At 30.3% G+C, this 5,685-nt stretch overlaps 1 long non-coding RNA gene across 1 annotated transcript; it reads right to left on the bottom strand.

The window, feature by feature from the left end:
• Positions 1 to 4,754: 4,754 nt before the first annotated feature.
• Positions 4,755 to 5,073, bottom strand: LOC126767323 (uncharacterized). Its single transcript, XR_007669067.1, has 2 exons — positions 4,873 to 5,073; positions 4,755 to 4,835 (listed from the first exon to the last, which is right to left on the bottom strand). It is a non-coding gene; the product is annotated as an uncharacterized LOC126767323 (long non-coding RNA).
• Positions 5,074 to 5,685: the final 612 nt, after the last annotated feature.

Genomic DNA, 5,685 nt, shown 5'->3' with positions numbered 1-5,685 from the left:
TGTTACACGCTTAGCGCGTGGGCGCTGCTGGCTGTCGCACGAAAATTGCCAATTTTCATAATGCAACGCCAATAAATATGCCGTTGCGCGTTGTCTTCAGTATCTGGCTTTTGTTTTTAAAGTTTTCGTTGCTCTTTCCTATGTGCTTAAGCAGTCACAGTGCCCGAAGTCAATGAGAAGTTTCAATGTGTGGCACATGGGCGGCAGACGCTGGTCCACTGTCTTTCCATTAGGCACACCCGCGCAAATTACGATTTAATGAAACTCCGGTTTACCGTACTGAGCGGCTTGCCGTCCAGTTTATTAATCATCATTTTATTCTTTACCAAAAATCTTATTTCCTAAATTTACCTGAAACCTTTATAAAAATCTTACTTGCTAAATTTACCTGAAGCCGTTGTGCTGACTTGACATTCCTCAGCATCAACGACCCGGCATATCTTATATTACAATTTTATATGTACATATGTATGTAGTTGAATCTGAAGATTCAACTTACATTTCAGACAAATACAAATATTTAAAAAATACTTGTCTTTTTTTGTGTGTCGACGAGTTTGACAGTGGTGGAGTCGTTTGACGACGCAACTCCCCCAGCGTTACTGTTTGAACTCTCCTGAGTTCTTGTATTTACAATTTTTATTTTTGTTGTTTTTTTTTCTTTAATATTATTACTAGGATTGCTACTACTACCATTACAATGATTATCAATGATATATTAATACCATATGATACATTTTTATGGTATTTTAATTCTGCAATTTCTTTTATGTTTTCTATATTTTTTATTGCAATATCATTGAATGTTAATTTTGGTGTGTAGCTTTGGTTTAATTTTTCGGCAGGGTATATAATTGTATGAATATATGAATATATTCTGTTTTATTATTTTTAAATTCTTGTTTTAAAATTTCCATTTTACAATTTACAAATTTGATTATATAGTTATTTTTTAATACAATTTTTCTGTCATCGCAGTTTTGTTTTATTACATCATTTTTTGCATTTCTTATTAATATTGTGTCATCGCTTATTTCTTGTATTGATGTTTTGTTATTATATTTAAATTCGCAAGCATTTGAAAATATGCAGCTTTTACTCAATTTTAGATTTTTAAATGCTTTATTTTCTACATAATCAAAATAGTTTTCGCCAATTTTTATAACGAATTTTTCTTTTTCAATAATTTGTAATTTATTTCTATTTGGCATTGGGGTTATTAATTGAATCTTAGTTTGAAAAAATGTTCTTGGTATCTGAATTGAAAATATTATTGTATCGTTTCTGTATACTACTACTCCTACTTTTGATAATTTTAGTTTGTAAAAATCAATCTCGAATTTTTCAATTTCTTCCCTAGTTAACATACTTGGATGTACCATATTGTATTTAGCCGCCGCTATATTATTTTGTATTTCTTGAACTTTACTTTCTATGAATTTTAGTTTATTCATTTCATCATTATACAAAATTTTACTTTCAATTCTATTTTCCTCTTTGTTTATTATATTTAAAGTTTCTATTATTTGTTTCCTATCTGATTCTATAGTTCCTTTTAATAAGTTTAGTGATCTATTTAAATGTTCATTAATTACTATTTGTTTATTTAAATTTACAATGGCATTATGGCCATTTTCTTCAATAATTTTTAAATGGTTCAAAATGTCTTGTCTGTCATCATCATCCATGACTCCAAACATCCATTTATATGCTATTCCTCCTATATTTATCAAGCCTCTTTTATTTCTCTTTTTGATATTCGGTGTTATTGATGTGATTTTTGCTTTTATATTTTTTATTTCATCAAACAAAATTTCTTTATTTTCAATATTTAGTTTTTCAATATTTTCTTTAACCTGATCAACTATGTCTGCTATCTTGTTCGGATTTATAGTATGTATAACTGTACTTATTTCGTTAACTATTTCTATGTCCGCTGTTTGTATATTTGTATACCCCGCATCTTCTATTATTGGTGTAATTTGCAAAAGTGCTGTCACCAATGATATGATTATTGTTAAAAAAATAATTATTATCGTCATCTGTAAAAGTAAAAATGTATAACCGTTTTAGGTTTTGATTTAAAAAAACTTAAATTGGATTTTAGTCGCCTCTTACGACAGGCATCTCTTACCATGGGTATATTCTAGAAAGACCCCTTACCCACTGGGGTAAAAAAATCATGTATATATATGTAGAAAAAAAAATTAAATGTTATTATCTCCATTAAATGCCCTTAGACTGAATGAATCGTCATCATCCTCATTTGGATTTTCTATGTTTGCTAATTTCATTGGTCTTTTTATATTTGCCGGATGGACGTTTTGTAAGGGAAAGATTCTGAAATATGGTTGATCCTTATGCCGTACTCTTTTGTAGTTTTTAATTGGTCCTGTTTGTCTGTTTTCTATATATTCTTCTCTGTTTTGATTTAATTTGGCTATTGTTTTCTGTTTTACTGTATTTATTCTATCTTGTAATATGGATGGACAAATGTTTTCTTTGGCGTCCCTTGGAAAACATTTGATAGTTGAGTGGTACCTATCGTTATAGTTGCATATAACAATTTGTATCCTCATTTCTGTTGAAAGACTAGAGTCCTCAATTCCTGTTAGTTTTTCCAACAAGGTTGAGTGCAGTCTCTCAATGTCTGCATTTCCTGTATGGCTATTTGGTTTTGTGTGATGGACTTCTACATTTTCGGCATTTAAATATTGTATTAATTGTTCTGCTCTATCATTCATAAATCTCTTAAAAGTAGCTGGGGCATTTTTCAACCCGAAAGGCATTCGGACGTATTCATATCGTCCTGCCGGAGTGACAAAAGCTGTTTTCTGGATGTCCCTTTCTGCCATTAAAATCTGATGGTAACCTTTTGCTAGATCTATGGTGCTAAAGTACTGTGCTTTGCCCAATTTATCTAAGATTCCTTCAGTATTCGGTAGAGGATACTTATCGCCTACAGTCAATTGGTTTAACCTCCTATAATCAACCACTAGCCTGAATTTTTGTATTCCTGAATTATCTATCTTTTTCGGTATTATAAGAATAGGTGAGCTATATCTACTGTGACTTTTTCTAATTAGATAAGTTTATTGAAATGCTTTAATAATTTTTTCGATTTCCTTTTTCTCATTTGATTTTAAATGATCAAGGTTGATGTTTTTTACTTCACTTATATCTAATGAATAAACTTGCTCTTGCATAGTTTTCATATAGAATGGAAGATTCACACCATTTTTCAAAGTTATTGTCATTTTTTTTTATAGATAAGTTTATTGAAATGCTTTAATAATTTTTCGATTTCCTTTTTCTCATTTGATTTTAAATGATCAAGGTTGATGTTCTTTACTTCACTTATATCTAATGAATAAACTTGCTCTTGCATAGTTTTCATATAGAATGGAAGATTCACACCATTTTTCAAAATTATTGTAATTTTTTCGATATCAATGGTTTTAACGCTTAAAAAAAAAGGAATCATTTCCTATTAACAAATCATATGGTTTATTAAAAATTACAGTAAAGTTCTACAAATTTCGAGCTACATAGATACAATTCCAAGGAATTTTTTTTTCAATTGAGGTGTCTTATTTAAAATTTCATAAATATTTAAGATACATGCAATATTTTATTAATTTTTATTGAAGTGAGCACTTTTGCCACCTTCGCTCACTTAAATAGCGATTATTTCCAGTAGCATTAAGGATTTCGGATTACACTTAACCCTCTCGTTCGAAAAGCAATAGGTGTGTTCGACCAGCTTCTATCCGTCTATTAATGAAATTATCACATTCACACTCGAATATGGCATTTCGTTGCCATAAACGTAATTCTTCCGTATTCATTTGAAAATTTGTGTCAGGTAGAGGTGCAAACAAAAAATCCATAATTTATTTCATATATATAGTGCTACAACTTTACACACATAATCTAAGTACGCAATTTTATATTTTAAAGGAATTTTAACAAATTAACTTCTGTATCTACTGCTGCTTTTTGTTTTTCTTTTCTCGTTTGTTCGTTTCTTTTTCTAATGGTATTGTTTTTGAATGGATTGAAACATTTAGTGAGCATAATTTCTGCGTTGACTTGTTTTTTTTTTTTGTTTTTTTTTTTTACAAAGAAAGTAATGGCTTCAAATAAAACTACTACTTAAATTACTAAATTATTAGTTGAATATTATTTTACCTTGCTGTTGGTGCTGCTGTTGCTGTTGTTTTGTTGTTACTGTTACTGGCGTCGTTGTTGTTGTTAATATTATTGTTGTTGCTTTTGTTAATGTTGTTGTTGTTGCTGCTGCTGATGCTGCATTTGTGAATGTTGTTGTTGTTGCTGCTGATGTTGCTTTTGTATGGCACTTACAAATATCTCTGGTACACAATTACATATATTTTTTATAAAATTATTTTATAGTTCACGTTTTTTTTTTTTTTGTTTTTACTTCAACAAATTATGCGAAATTGTATATGCTTTACACAAACATGGCGCCTTAAAAAATTAGTTTTTTCTTTTATATTTATTTTTTTTTGTGCAACTTTCATCTATTTAGCAAAGTTTATTAATAATTTATTTTCAATTTATTTATTTAGCGTATTTTTTATAGTTTAATTTACTTCATAATATTTCATTTATTTAGTAAAAGTTTGAGAATACTTTTGCTTTCAACGCACTAAAATTGTTACGATGTATAGTAGAAAAATGGGGAACACCAAATTACCGACTGCGCCAATTACGATATAATAAAACTCCGGTTTACCGTACTGAGCGGCTTGCCGTCCAGTTTATTAATCATCATTTTATTCTTTACCAAAAATCTTATTTCCTAAATTTACCTGAAACCTTTATAAAAATCTTACTTGCTAAATTTACCTGAAGCCGTTGTGCTGACTTGACATTCCTCAGCATCAACGACCCGGCATATCTTATATTACAATTTTATATGTACATATGTATGTAGTTGAATCTGAAGATTCAACTTACATTTCAGAGAAATACAAATATTTAAAAAATACTTGTCTTTTTTTGTGTGTCGACGAGTTTGACAGTGGTGGAGTCGTTTGACGACGCAACTCGCACGGCCATTCATCATTTAAGTGAACTGGACGTCCGGTAGTTTAATGTGTGTGCTGCTGTTTACAAATTCAATTAAACTCGAATATTTCTCGTAATTTTTTTTGGTTAATTTTTTTGGAAGTGCTATTGAAGACAGTTGCGTTTTCTGAATGAAAAGTTTTAAGATGTTTCAAGTGCAGCATAAAAATGGATTGTGTAAAATGAAAGTACTCTGAGTAAGGGAAACAAATGAAATATAGGTACGAGAATAAAAATCAGCAGTCTCATGCCTCTGCACCATATAGGAGAACGGGAATAATGAGTGACTTATAAAGTTTGGACTTTGTTCGTCGAAAGAGTTCTTTGGTCCTCTGGAAGTGGCCAGAAATGATTCTTTTACATATGGCTCAAGCAGCTTACGACTTCCGGTCTTAGACCAAATATCCCCTTACCAAGGTTGTCGCTGGGTTTGGGACCCGCCACGTAAAAAACATTACCAACGAAAAGAAGAACTTAATTTACATTAAGCAATTTTTAATCAAATATACTCCCTTTTAATTGAAATGAGGTTAAGAGGAGAAGTCAAATTCTCAAGAAGACCTAGCTACTCTCAAGTCTTCAATTTATTCC

The sequence above is a fragment of the Bactrocera neohumeralis genome, unplaced genomic scaffold (assembly GCF_024586455.1).
Source record: "Bactrocera neohumeralis isolate Rockhampton unplaced genomic scaffold, APGP_CSIRO_Bneo_wtdbg2-racon-allhic-juicebox.fasta_v2 ctg5415, whole genome shotgun sequence".
Taxonomy (NCBI): Eukaryota; Metazoa; Arthropoda; class Insecta; order Diptera; family Tephritidae; genus Bactrocera; species Bactrocera neohumeralis.
Note: the sequence above shows the minus strand (reverse complement) of the source record. Positions and strands in the feature narration are given on the sequence as shown.